Raw genomic sequence first — 14,654 nt, 5'->3', positions numbered from 1 at the left:
TCTGTTATACACTCAGACACATTACTGGGAGTAGTATTGCTGTGGAGCTCTGTTATACACTCAGACACATTACTGGGAGTATTATTGCTGTGGAGCTCTGTTATATAGTCAGACACATTACTGGGAGTATTATTGCTGTGGAGCTCTGTTATACACTCAGACACATTACTGGAGTATTATTGCTGTGGAGCTCTGTTATACACTCAGACACATTACTGGGAGTATTATTGCTGTGGAGCTCTGTTATACACTCAGGCACATTACTGGGAGTATTAGTGCAGTGGAACTCTGTTATACACTCAGACACATTACTGGGAGTATTATTGCTGTGGGGCTCTGTTATACACTCAGACACATTACTGGGAGTATTATTGCTGTGGGGCTCTGTTATACACTCAGACACATTACTGGGAGTATTATTACTGTGGAGCTCTGTTATACACTCAGACACATTACTGGGAGTATTATTGCTGTGGAGCTCTGTTATACACTCAGACACATTACTGGGAGTATTATTGCTGTGGGGCTCTGTTATACACTCAGACACATTACTGGGAGTATTATTGCTGTGGGGCTCTGTTATACACTCAGATACATTACTGGGAGTATTATTGCTGTGGGGCTCTGTTATACACTCAGACACATTAGTGGGAGTATTATTACTGTGGAGCTCTGTTATACACTCAGACACATTACTGGGAGTATTATTACTGTGGAGCTCTGTTATACACGCAGACACATTACTGGGAGTATTATTGCTGTGGAGCTCTGTTATACACTCAGGCACATTACTGGGAGTATTATTGCTGTGGGGCTCTGTTATACACTCAGACACATTACTGGGAGTATTATTACTGTGGAGCTCTGTTATACACTCAGACACATTACTGGGAGTATTATATTGTGGAGCTCTGTTATACACTCAGACACATTACTGGGAGTATTATTGCTGTGGAGCTCTATTATACACTCAGACACATTACTGGAGTATTATTGCTGTGGAGCTCTGTTATACACTCAGACACATTACTGGGAGTATTATTGCTGTGGAGCTCTGTTGTACCCCCAGACACATTACTGGGAGTATTAATGCAGTGGAGCTCTTTTGTACCCCCAGACACATTACTGGGAGTATTATTACTGTGGAGCTCTGTTATACACTCAGACATATTACTGGGAGTATTTTTGCTGTGAAGCTCTGTTATACACTCAGACACATTACTGGGAGTATTATTACTGTGGGGCTCTGTTATACACTCAGACACATTTCTGGGAGTATTATTGCTGTGGGGCTCTGTTATACACTCAGACACATTACTGTGAGTATTATTGCTGTGGGGCTCTGTTATACACTCAGACACATTACTGGGAGTATTATTGCTGTGGGGCTCTGTTATACACTCAGACACATTACTGGGAGTATTATTGCTGTGGGGCTCTGTTATACACTCAGACACATTACTGGTAGTATTATTGCTGTGGAGCTCTGTTATACACTAAGACACATTACTGGGAGTATTATTGCTGTGGAGCTCTGTTATACACTAAGACACATTACTGGGAGTATTATTGCTGTGGAGCTCTGTTATACACTCAGACACATTACCGGGAGTATTATTGCTGTGGAGCTCTGTTATACACTCAGACACATTACTGGGAGTATTATTGCTGTGGAGCTCTGTTATACACTCGGACACATTACTGGGAGTATTATTGCTGTGGGGCTCTGTTATACACTCAGACACATTACTGGGAGTATTATTGCTGTGGAGCTCTGTTATACACTCAGGCACATTACTGGGAGTATTATTGCTGTGGAGCTCTGTTATACACTCAGGCACATTACTGGGAGTATTATTGCTGTGGAGCTCTGTTATACACTCAGACACATTACTGGGAGTATTAGTGCAGTGGAACTCTGTTATACACTCAGGCACATTACTGGGAGTATTATTGCTGTGGAGCTCTGTTATACACTAAGACACATTACTGGGAGTATTATTGCTTTGGAGCTCTGTTATACACTAAGACACATTACTGGGAGTATTATTGCTGTGGAGCTCTGTTATACACTCAGACACATTACTGGGAGTATTATTACTGTGGCGCTCTGTTATACACTCAGACACATTACTGGGAGTATTATTTCTGTGGAGCTCTGTTGTACCCCCAGAAACATTACTGGGAGTATTAATGCAGTGGAGCTCTGTTGTACCCCCAGACACATTACTGGGAGTATTATTACTGTGGAGCTCTGTTATACACTAAGACACATTACTGGGAGTATTATTGCTGCGGAGCTCTATTATACACTCACACACATTACTGGGAGTATTATTACTGTGGAGCTCTGTTATACACTCAGACACATTACTGGGAGTATTATTGCTGTGGAGCTCTGTTGTACCCCCAGAAACATTACTGGGAGTATTAATGCAGTGGAGCTCTGTTGTATCCCCAGACACATTACTGGGAGTATTATTACTGTGGAGCTCTGTTATACACTCAGACATATTACTGGGAGTATTATTGCTGTGAAGCTCTGTTATACACTAAGACACATTACTGGGAGTATTATTGCTGTGGAGCTCTATTATACACTCACACACATTACTGGGAGTATTATTACTGTGGAGCTCTGTTATACACTCAGACACATTACTGGGAGTATTATTGCTGTGGAGCTCTGTTGTACCCCCAGAAACATTACTGGGAGTATTAATGCAGTGGAGCTCTGTTGTATCCCCAGACACATTACTGGGAGTATTATTACTGTGGAGCTCTGTTATACACTCAGACATATTACTGGGAGTATTATTGCTGTGAAGCTCTGTTATACACTCAGACACATTACTGGGAGTATTATTACTGTGGAGCTCTGTTATACACTCAGACACATTACTGGGAGTATTATTGCTGTGGAGCTCTGTTATACACTCAGACACATTACTGGGAGTATTATTGCTGTGGAACTCTGTTATACACTCAGACACATTACTGGGAGTATTATTGCTGTGGAGCTCTGTTATACACTCAGACACATTACCGGGAGTATTATTGCTGTGGAGCTCTGTTATACACTCAGACACATTACTGGGAGTAGTATTGCTGTGGAGCTCTGTTATACACTCAGACACATTACTGGGAGTATTATTGCTGTGGAGCTCTGTTATACACTCGGACACATTACTGGGAGTATTATTGCTGTGGGGCTCTGTTATACACTCAGACACATTACTGGGAGTATTATTGCTGTGGAGCTCTGTTATACACTCAGACACATTACTGGGAGTATTAATGCAGTGGAGCTCTGTTGTACCCCCAGACACATTACTGGGAGTATTATTACTGTGGAGCTCTGTTATACACTCAGACACATTACTGGGAGTATTATTACTGTGGAGCTCTGTTATACACTCAGACATATTACTGGGAGTATTATTGCTGTGAAGCTCTGTTATACACTCAGACACATTACTGGGAGTATTATTACTGTGGGGCTCTGTTATACACTCAGACACATTACTGGGAGTATTATTGCTGTGGGGCTCTGTTATACACTCAGACACATTACTGGGAGTATTATTGCTGTGGGGCTCTGTTATACACTCAGACACATTACTGGGAGTATTATTGCTGTGGGGCTCTGTTATACACTCAGACACATTACTGGGAGTATTATTGCTGTGGGGCTCTGTTATACACTCAGACACATTACTGGGAGTATTATTGCTGTGGAGCTCTGTTATACACTCAGACACATTACTGGGAGTATAATTCCTGTGGAACTCTGTTATACACTCAGACACATTACTGGGAGTATTATTGCTGTGGAGCTCTGTTATACACTCAGACACATTACCGGGAGTATTATTGCTGTGGAGCTCTGTTATACACTCAGACACATTACTGGGAGTAGTATTGCTGTGGAGCTCTGTTATACACTCAGACACATTACTGGGAGTATTATTGCTGTGGAGCTCTGTTATATAGTCAGACACATTACTGGGAGTATTATTGCTGTGGAGCTCTGTTATACACTCAGACACATTACTGGAGTATTATTGCTGTGGAGCTCTGTTATACACTCAGACACATTACTGGGAGTATTATTGCTGTGGAGCTCTGTTATACACTCAGGCACATTACTGGGAGTATTAGTGCAGTGGAACTCTGTTATACACTCAGACACATTACTGGGAGTATTATTGCTGTGGGGCTCTGTTATACACTCAGACACATTACTGGGAGTATTATTGCTGTGGGGCTCTGTTATACACTCAGACACATTACTGGGAGTATTATTACTGTGGAGCTCTGTTATACACTCAGACACATTACTGGGAGTATTATTGCTGTGGAGCTCTGTTATACACTCAGACACATTACTGGGAGTATTATTGCTGTGGGGCTCTGTTATACACTCAGACACATTACTGGGAGTATTATTGCTGTGGGGCTCTGTTATACACTCAGACACATTACTGGGAGTATTATTGCTGTGGGGCTCTGTTATACACTCAGACACATTAGTGGGAGTATTATTACTGTGGAGCTCTGTTATACACTCAGACACATTACTGGGAGTATTATTACTGTGGAGCTCTGTTATACACTCAGACACATTACTGGGAGTATTATTGCTGTGGAGCTCTGTTATACACTCAGACACATTACTGGGAGTATTATTGCTGTGGGGCTCTGTTATACACTCAGACACATTACTGGGAGTATTATTACTGTGGAGCTCTGTTATACACTCAGACACATTACTGGGAGTATTATTGCTGTGGAGCTCTGTTATATAGTCAGACACATTACTGGGAGTATTATTGCTGTGGAGCTCTGTTATACACTCAGACACATTACTGGAGTATTATTGCTGTGGAGCTCTGTTATACACTCAGACACATTACTGGGAGTATTATTGCTGTGGAGCTCTGTTATACACTCAGGCACATTACTGGGAGTATTAGTGCAGTGGAACTCTGTTATACACTCAGACACATTACTGGGAGTATTATTGCTGTGGAGCTCTGTTATACACTCAGGCCCATTACTGGGAGTATTATTGCTGTGGAGCTCTGTTATACACTAAGACACATTACTGGGAGTATTATTGCTGTGGAGCTCTGTTGTACCCCCAGACACATTACTGGGAGTATTAATGCAGTGGAGCTCTGTTGTACCCCCAGACACATTACTGGGAGTATTATTGCTGTGGAGCTCTGTTATACACTCGGACACATTACTGGGAGTATTATTGCTGTGGAGCTCTGTTATACACTCAGACACATTACTGGGAGTATTATTGCTGTGGGGCTCTGTTATACACTCAGACACATTACTGGGAGTATTATTGCTGTGGAGCTCTGTTATACACTCAGACACATTACTGGGAGTATTATTGCTGTGGAGCTCTGTTATACACTCAGACACATTACTGGGAGTATTATTACTGTGGAGCTCTGTTATATAGTCAGACACATTACTGGGAGTATTATTCCTGTGGAGCTCTGTTGTACCCCCAGACACATTACTGGGAGTATTAATGCAGTGGAGCTCTGTTGTACCCCCAGACACATTACTGGGAGTATTATTACTGTGGAGCTCTGTTATACACTCAGACACATTACTGGGAGTATTATTGCTGTGGGGCTCTGTTATACACTCAGACACATTACTGGGAGTATTATTACTGTGGAGCTCTGTTATACACTCAGACACATTACTGGGAGTATTATTGCTGTGGAGCTCTGTTATATAGTCAGACACATTACTGGGAGTATTATTGCTGTGGAGCTCTGTTATACACTCAGACACATTACTGGAGTATTATTGCTGTGGAGCTCTGTTATACACTCAGACACATTACTGGGAGTATTATTGCTGTGGAGCTCTGTTATACACTCAGGCACATTACTGGGAGTATTAGTGCAGTGGAACTCTGTTATACACTCAGACACATTACTGGGAGTATTATTGCTGTGGAGCTCTGTTATACACTCAGGCACATTACTGGGAGTATTATTGCTGTGGAGCTCTGTTATACACTAAGACACATTACTGGGAGTATTATTGCTGTGGAGCTCTGTTATACACTAAGACACATTACTGGGAGTATTATTGCTGTGGAGCTCTGTTATACACTCAGACACATTACTGGGAGTATTATTGCTGTGGAGCTCTATTATACACTCACACACATTACTGGGAGTATTATTACTGTGGAGCTCTGTTATACACTCAGACACATTACTGGGAGTATTATTGCTGTGGAGCTCTGTTGTACCCCCAGACACATTACTGGGAGTATTAATGCAGTGGAGCTCTGTTGTACCCCCAGACACATTACTGGGAGTATTATTACTGTGGAGCTCTGTTATACACTCAGACATATTACTGGGAGTATTATTGCTGTGAAGCTCTGTTATACACTCAGACACATTACTGGGAGTATTATTACTGTGGGGCTCTGTTATACACTCAGACACATTACTGGGAGTATTATTGCTGTGGGGCTCTGTTATACACTCAGACACATTACTGGGAGTATTATTGCTGTGGGGCTCTGTTATACACTCAGACACATTACTGGGAGTATTATTGCTGTGGGGCTCTGTTATACACTCAGACACATTACTGGGAGTATTATTGCTGTGGGGCTCTGTTATACACTCAGACACATTACTGGGAGTATTATTGCTGTGGAGCTCTGTTATACACTCAGACACATTACTGGGAGTATTATTGCTGTGGAACTCTGTTATACACTCAGACACATTACTGGGAGTATTATTGCTGTGGAGCTCTGTTATACACTCAGACACATTACCGGGAGTATTATTGCTGTGGAGCTCTGTTATACACTCAGACACATTACTGGGAGTAGTATTGCTGTGGAGCTCTGTTATACACTCAGACACATTACTGGGAGTATTATTGCTGTGGAGCTCTGTTATACACTCGGACACATTACTGGGAGTATTATTGCTGTGGGGCTCTGTTATACACTCAGACACATTACTGGGAGTATTATTGCTGTGGAGCTCTGTTATACACTCAGACACATTACTGGGAGTATTATTGCTGTGGAGCTCTGTTATACACTCAGGCACATTACTGGGAGTATTATTGCTGTGGAGCTCTGTTATACACTAAGACACATTACTGGGAGTATTATTGCTGTGGAGCTCTGTTATACACTAAGACACATTACTGGGAGTATTATATTGTGGAGCTCTGTTATACACTCAGACACATTACTGGGAGTATTATTGCTGTGGAGCTCTATTATACACTCACACACATTACTGGGAGTATTATTACTGTGGAGCTCTGTTATACACTCAGACATATTACTGGGAGTATTTTTGCTGTGAAGCTCTGTTATACACTCAGACACATTACTGGGAGTATTATTACTGTGGGGCTCTGTTATACACTCAGACACATTTCTGGGAGTATTATTGCTGTGGGGCTCTGTTATACACTCAGACACATTACTGTGAGTATTATTGCTGTGGGGCTCTGTTATACACTCAGACACATTACTGGGAGTATTATTGCTGTGGAGCTCTGTTGTACCCCCAGACACATTACTGGGAGTATTAATGCAGTGGAGCTCTTTTGTACCCCCAGACACATTACTGGGAGTATTATTACTGTGGAGCTCTGTTATACACTCAGACATATTACTGGGAGTATTTTTGCTGTGAAGCTCTGTTATACACTCAGACACATTACTGGGAGTATTATTACTGTGGGGCTCTGTTATACACTCAGACACATTTCTGGGAGTATTATTGCTGTGGGGCTCTGTTATACACTCAGACACATTACTGTGAGTATTATTGCTGTGGGGCTCTGTTATACACTCAGACACATTACTGGGAGTATTATTGCTGTGGGGCTCTGTTATACACTCAGACACATTACTGGGAGTATTATTGCTGTGGGGCTCTGTTATACACTCAGACACATTACTGGTAGTATTATTGCTGTGGAGCTCTGTTATACACTAAGACACATTACTGGGAGTATTATTGCTGTGGAGCTCTGTTATACACTAAGACACATTACTGGGAGTATTATTGCTGTGGAGCTCTGTTATACACTCAGACACATTACCGGGAGTATTATTGCTGTGGAGCTCTGTTATACACTCAGACACATTACTGGGAGTATTATTGCTGTGGAGCTCTGTTATACACTCGGACACATTACTGGGAGTATTATTGCTGTGGGGCTCTGTTATACACTCAGACACATTACTGGGAGTATTATTGCTGTGGAGCTCTGTTATACACTCAGGCACATTACTGGGAGTATTATTGCTGTGGAGCTCTGTTATACACTCAGACACATTACTGGGAGTATTAGTGCAGTGGAACTCTGTTATACACTCAGGCACATTACTGGGAGTATTATTGCTGTGGAGCTCTGTTATACACTAAGACACATTACTGGGAGTATTATTGCTGTGGAGCTCTGTTATACACTAAGACACATTACTGGGAGTATTATTGCTGTGGAGCTCTGTTATACACTCAGACACATTACTGGGAGTATTATTACTGTGGCGCTCTGTTATACACTCAGACACATTACTGGGAGTATTATTTCTGTGGAGCTCTGTTGTACCCCCAGAAACATTACTGGGAGTATTAATGCAGTGGAGCTCTGTTGTACCCCTAGACACATTACTGGGAGTATTATTACTGTGGAGCTCTGTTATACACTAAGACACATTACTGGGAGTATTATTGCTGTGGAGCTCTATTATACACTCACACACATTACTGGGAGTATTATTACTGTGGAGCTCTGTTATACACTCAGACACATTACTGGGAGTATTATTGCTGTGGAGCTCTGTTGTACCCCCAGAAACATTACTGGGAGTATTAATGCAGTGGAGCTCTGTTGTATCCCCAGACACATTACTGGGAGTATTATTACTGTGGAGCTCTGTTATACACTCAGACATATTACTGGGAGTATTATTGCTGTGAAGCTCTGTTATACACTAAGACACATTACTGGGAGTATTATTGCTGTGGAGCTCTATTATACACTCACACACATTACTGGGAGTATTATTACTGTGGAGCTCTGTTATACACTCAGACACATTACTGGGAGTATTATTGCTGTGGAGCTCTGTTGTACCCCCAGAAACATTACTGGGAGTATTAATGCAGTGGAGCTCTGTTGTATCCCCAGACACATTACTGGGAGTATTATTACTGTGGAGCTCTGTTATACACTCAGACATATTACTGGGAGTATTATTGCTGTGAAGCTCTGTTATACACTCAGACACATTACTGGGAGTATTATTACTGTGGAGCTCTGTTATACACTCAGACACATTACTGGGAGTATTATTGCTGTGGAGCTCTGTTATACACTCAGACACATTACTGGGAGTATTATTGCTGTGGAACTCTGTTATACACTCAGACACATTACTGGGAGTATTATTGCTGTGGAGCTCTGTTATACACTCAGACACATTACCGGGAGTATTATTGCTGTGGAGCTCTGTTATACACTCAGACACATTACTGGGAGTAGTATTGCTGTGGAGCTCTGTTATACACTCAGACACATTACTGGGAGTATTATTGCTGTGGAGCTCTGTTATACACTCGGACACATTACTGGGAGTATTATTGCTGTGGGGCTCTGTTATACACTCAGACACATTACTGGGAGTATTATTGCTGTGGAGCTCTGTTATACACTCAGACACATTACTGGGAGTATTATTGCTGTGGAGCTCTGTTATACACTAAGACACATTACTGGGAGTATTATTGCTGTGGAGCTCTGTTATACACTAAGACACATTACTGGGAGTATTATTGCTGTGGAGCTCTGTTATACACTCAGACACATTACTGGGAGTATTATTGCTGTGGAGCTCTATTATACACTCACACACATTACTGGGAGTATTATTACTGTGGAGCTCTGTTATACACTCAGACACATTACTGGGAGTATTATTGCTGTGGAGCTCTGTTGTACCCCCAGACACATTACTGGGAGTATTAATGCAGTGGAGCTCTGTTGTACCCCCAGACACATTACTGGGAGTATTATTGCTGTGGAGCTCTGTTATACACTCGGACACATTACTGGGAGTATTATTGCTGTGGGGCTCTGTTATACACTCAGACACATTACTGGGAGTATTATTGCTGTGGAGCTCTGTTATACACTCAGACACATTACTGGGAGTATTATTACTGTGGAGCTCTGTTATACACTCAGACACATTACTGGGAGTATTATTACTGTGGAGCTCTGTTATACACTCAGACACATTACTGGGAGTATTATTACTGTGGAGCTCTGTTATATCCTCAGACACGTTACTGGGAGTATTATTGCTGTGGAGCTCTGTTATACACTCACACTTTACTGGGAGTATTATTGCTGTGGAGCTCTGTTATACACAGACACATTACTGGGAGTGTTATTGCTGTGGAGCTCTGTGATACACTCAGACACATTATTGCTGTGGAGCTCTGTTATACACTCAGACACATTACTGGGAGTATTATTACTGTGGGGCTCTGTTATACACTCAGACACATTACTTGGAGTATTATTACTGTGGGACTCTGTTATACACTCAGACACATTACTGGGAGTATTATTACTGTGGAGCTCTGTTATACACTCAGACACATTACTGGGAGTATTATTACTGTGGAGCTCTGTTATACACCCAGACACATTACTGGGAGTATTATTGCTGTGGAGCTCTGTTATACACTTAGACACATTACTGTGAGTATTATTACTGTGGGGCTCTGTTATACACTCAGACACATTACTTGGAGTATTATTACTGTGGGACTCTGTTATACACTCAGACACATTACTGGGAGTATTATTACTGTGGAGCTCTGTTATACACTCAGACACATTACTGGGAGTATTATTACTGTGGAGCTCTGTTATACACCCAGACACATTACTGGGAGTATTATTGCTGTGGAGCTCTGTTATACACTTAGACACATTACTGTGAGTATTATTGCTGTGGAGCTCTGTTATACACTCAGACACATTACTGGGAGTATTATTGCTGTGGGGCTCTGTTATACACTCAGACACATTACTGGGAGTATCATTGCTGTGCGGCTCTGTTATACACTCAGACACATTACTGGGAGTATTATTGCTGTGGAGCTCTGTTATACACTCAGACACATTACTGGGGGTATTATTGCTGTGTAGCTCTGTTATACACTCAGACACATTACTGGGAGTATTATTGTGGAGCTCTGTTATACACTCAGACACATTACTGGGAGTATTATTGCTGTGGAGCTCTGTTATACACTTAGACACATTACTGTGAGTATTATTACTGTGGGGCTCTGTTATACACTCAGACACATTACTTGGAGTATTATTACTGTGGGACTCTGTTATACACTCAGACACATTACTGGGAGTATTATTACTGTGGAGCTCTGTTATACACTCAGACACATTACTGGGAGTATTATTACTGTGGAGCTCTGTTATACACCCAGACACATTACTGGGAGTATTATTGCTGTGGAGCTCTGTTATACACTTAGACACATTACTGTGAGTATTATTGCTGTGGAGCTCTGTTATACACTCAGACACATTACTGGGAGTATTATTGCTGTGGGGCTCTGTTATACACTCAGACACATTACTGGGAGTATCATTGCTGTGCGGCTCTGTTATACACTCAGACACATTACTGGGAGTATTATTGCTGTGGAGCTCTGTTATACACTCAGACACATTACTGGGGGTATTATTGCTGTGGGGCTCTGTTATACACTCAGACACATTACTGGGAGTATTATTGTGGAGCTCTGTTATACATTCAGACACATTACTGGGAGTATTATTGCTGGGGAGCTTTGATGTACACTCAGACACATTACTGGGAGTATTATTGCTGTGGAGCTCTGTTATACACTCAGACACATTACTGGGAGTATTATTGCTGGGGAGCTTTGATGTACACTCGGATACATTACTGGGAGTATTATTACTGTGGAGCTCTGTTATACACTCAGACACATTACTGGGAGTATTATTACTGTGGAGCTCTGTTATACACTTAGACACATTACTGGGAGTATTATTGCTGTGGAGCTCTGTTATACACCCAGACACATTACTGGGAGTATTATTGCTGTGGGGCTCTGTTATACACTCAGACACATTACTGGGAGTATTATTACTGTGGAGCTCTGTTATACACTCAGACACATTACTGGGAGTATTATTGCTGTGGGGCTCTGTTATACACTCAGACACATTACTGGGAGTATCATTGCTGTGGGGCTCTGTTATACACTCAGACACATTACTGGGAGTATTATTGCTGGGGAGCTTTGATGTACACTCGGATACATTACTGGGAGTATTATTGCTGGGGAGCTTTGATGTACACTCAGACACATTACTGGGAGTATTATTGCTGTGGAGCTCCGTTATACACTCAGACACATTACTGGGAGTATTATTGCTGTGGAGCTCCGTTATACACACAGACACATTACTGGGAGTGTTACAGTGTCAGATTACACATCACATACAGCAATCTATTACAGTAACACACAGGGCTATCTGTCACTGCAACACACACAGGGCTATCTGTCACTGCAACACACACAGCTATCTGTCACGGTATCACACACAGCTATCACTGTATCACACACATAGCTATCACTGTATCACACACATAGCTATCACTGTATCACACACAGCTATCACTGTATCACACACAGCTATCACTGTATCACACACAGCTATCACTGTAACACACATAGCTATCTGTCATTGTATCACACACCGCTATCTCTCACTGTATCACACACAGCTATCACTGTATCACACACAGCTATCACTGTATCACACACAGCTATCTGTCACTGTAACACACAGCTATCTGTCACTGTAACACATAGCTATCACTGTATCACACACAGCTATCTGTCACTGTAACACACACAGCTATCACTGTATCACACATAGCTATCACTGTATCACACATAGCTATCACTGTATCACACACAGCTATCACTGTATCACACACAGCTATCACTGTATCACACATAGCTATCACTGTATCACACACAGCTATCTGTCACTGTAACACACACAGCTATCACTGTATCACACATAGCTATCACTGTATCACACACAGCTATCTGTCATTGTATCACACATAGCTATCACTGTATCACACATAGCTATCACTGTATCACACACAGCTATCTGTCATTGTATCACACATAGCTATCACTGTATCACACACAGCTATCACTGTATCACACACAGCTATCTGTCACTGTAACACATAGCTATCTGTCACTGCAACACATACCGCTGTCATACGGCTGTCACACAGAGCTATCTGTCACACAGGGGGTTGTCACACAGAGCTATCTGTCACACAGGGGGTTGTCACACAGAGCTATCTGTCACACAGGGGGTTGTCACACAGAGCTATCTGTCACACAGGGGTCTGTCTCAGGGTGTGTACAGCTATTCTATTTAAATGCCCAGACTCTCCTGGGAGCGGATGCTGTTTAGACTACATCCATAAATATCTGGAAAGGAAGATCCGTCTGGAGTGATTCCCATCCTGTCACCTCCATATCCTGTGTCTGGGCCCAATGTCGAAGGGATAACCCTGTGCCAACTAGTCTACACACTGCGCAGTGTGCTGCAATAATAATAATATAAATAATGTGTCATAATACGTGATAATAATATATAATAATAATAATATAAATAATGTGTCATAATACGTGATAATAATAATAATATAAATAATGTGTCATAATACGTGATAATAATATATAATAATAATAATATAAATAATGTGTCATAATACGTGATAATAATATATAATAATAATAATATAAATAATGTGTCATAATACGTGATAATAATATATAATAATAATATAAATAATGTGTCATAATACGTGATAATAATATATAATAATAATAATATAAATAATGTGTCATAATACGTGATAATAATAATAATAATATAAATAATGTGTCATAATACGTGATAATAATATATAATAATAATAATATAAATAATGTGTCATAATACGTGATAATAATATATAATAATAATAATATAAATAATGTGTCATAATACGTGATAATAATATATAATAATAATAATATAAATAATGTGTCATAATACGTGATAATAATAATAATAATAATAATATAAATAATGTGTCATAATACGTGATAATAATATATAATAATAATAATATAAATAATGTGTCATAATACGTGATAATAATATATAATAATAATAATATAAATAATGTGTCATAATACGTGATAATAATATATAATAATAATAATACCTTATTATAATAAAAATAAGTCCTAATATGAAATAATTGTAACCATCCGGTTACCACTGCTAATTCCCTTCCTTCAGCTGGTCAGGAACCATTTAAAGTACAAAGAGACCCATTTCCCCCCAGTAACTGGACAACACACGGTCCTGGAGGTACAACAAAATTGTATTGGTCACATATGGATTTTATGCATAAACCCATGCAAGGGGTTTCCCACACAAACAGACATGGTCACATCCCAAGATCC

This window comes from Pelobates fuscus, chromosome 6 (genome assembly GCF_036172605.1).
Source record: "Pelobates fuscus isolate aPelFus1 chromosome 6, aPelFus1.pri, whole genome shotgun sequence".
In the NCBI taxonomy this organism is placed as follows: Eukaryota; Metazoa; Chordata; class Amphibia; order Anura; family Pelobatidae; genus Pelobates; species Pelobates fuscus.
Note: the sequence above shows the minus strand (reverse complement) of the source record.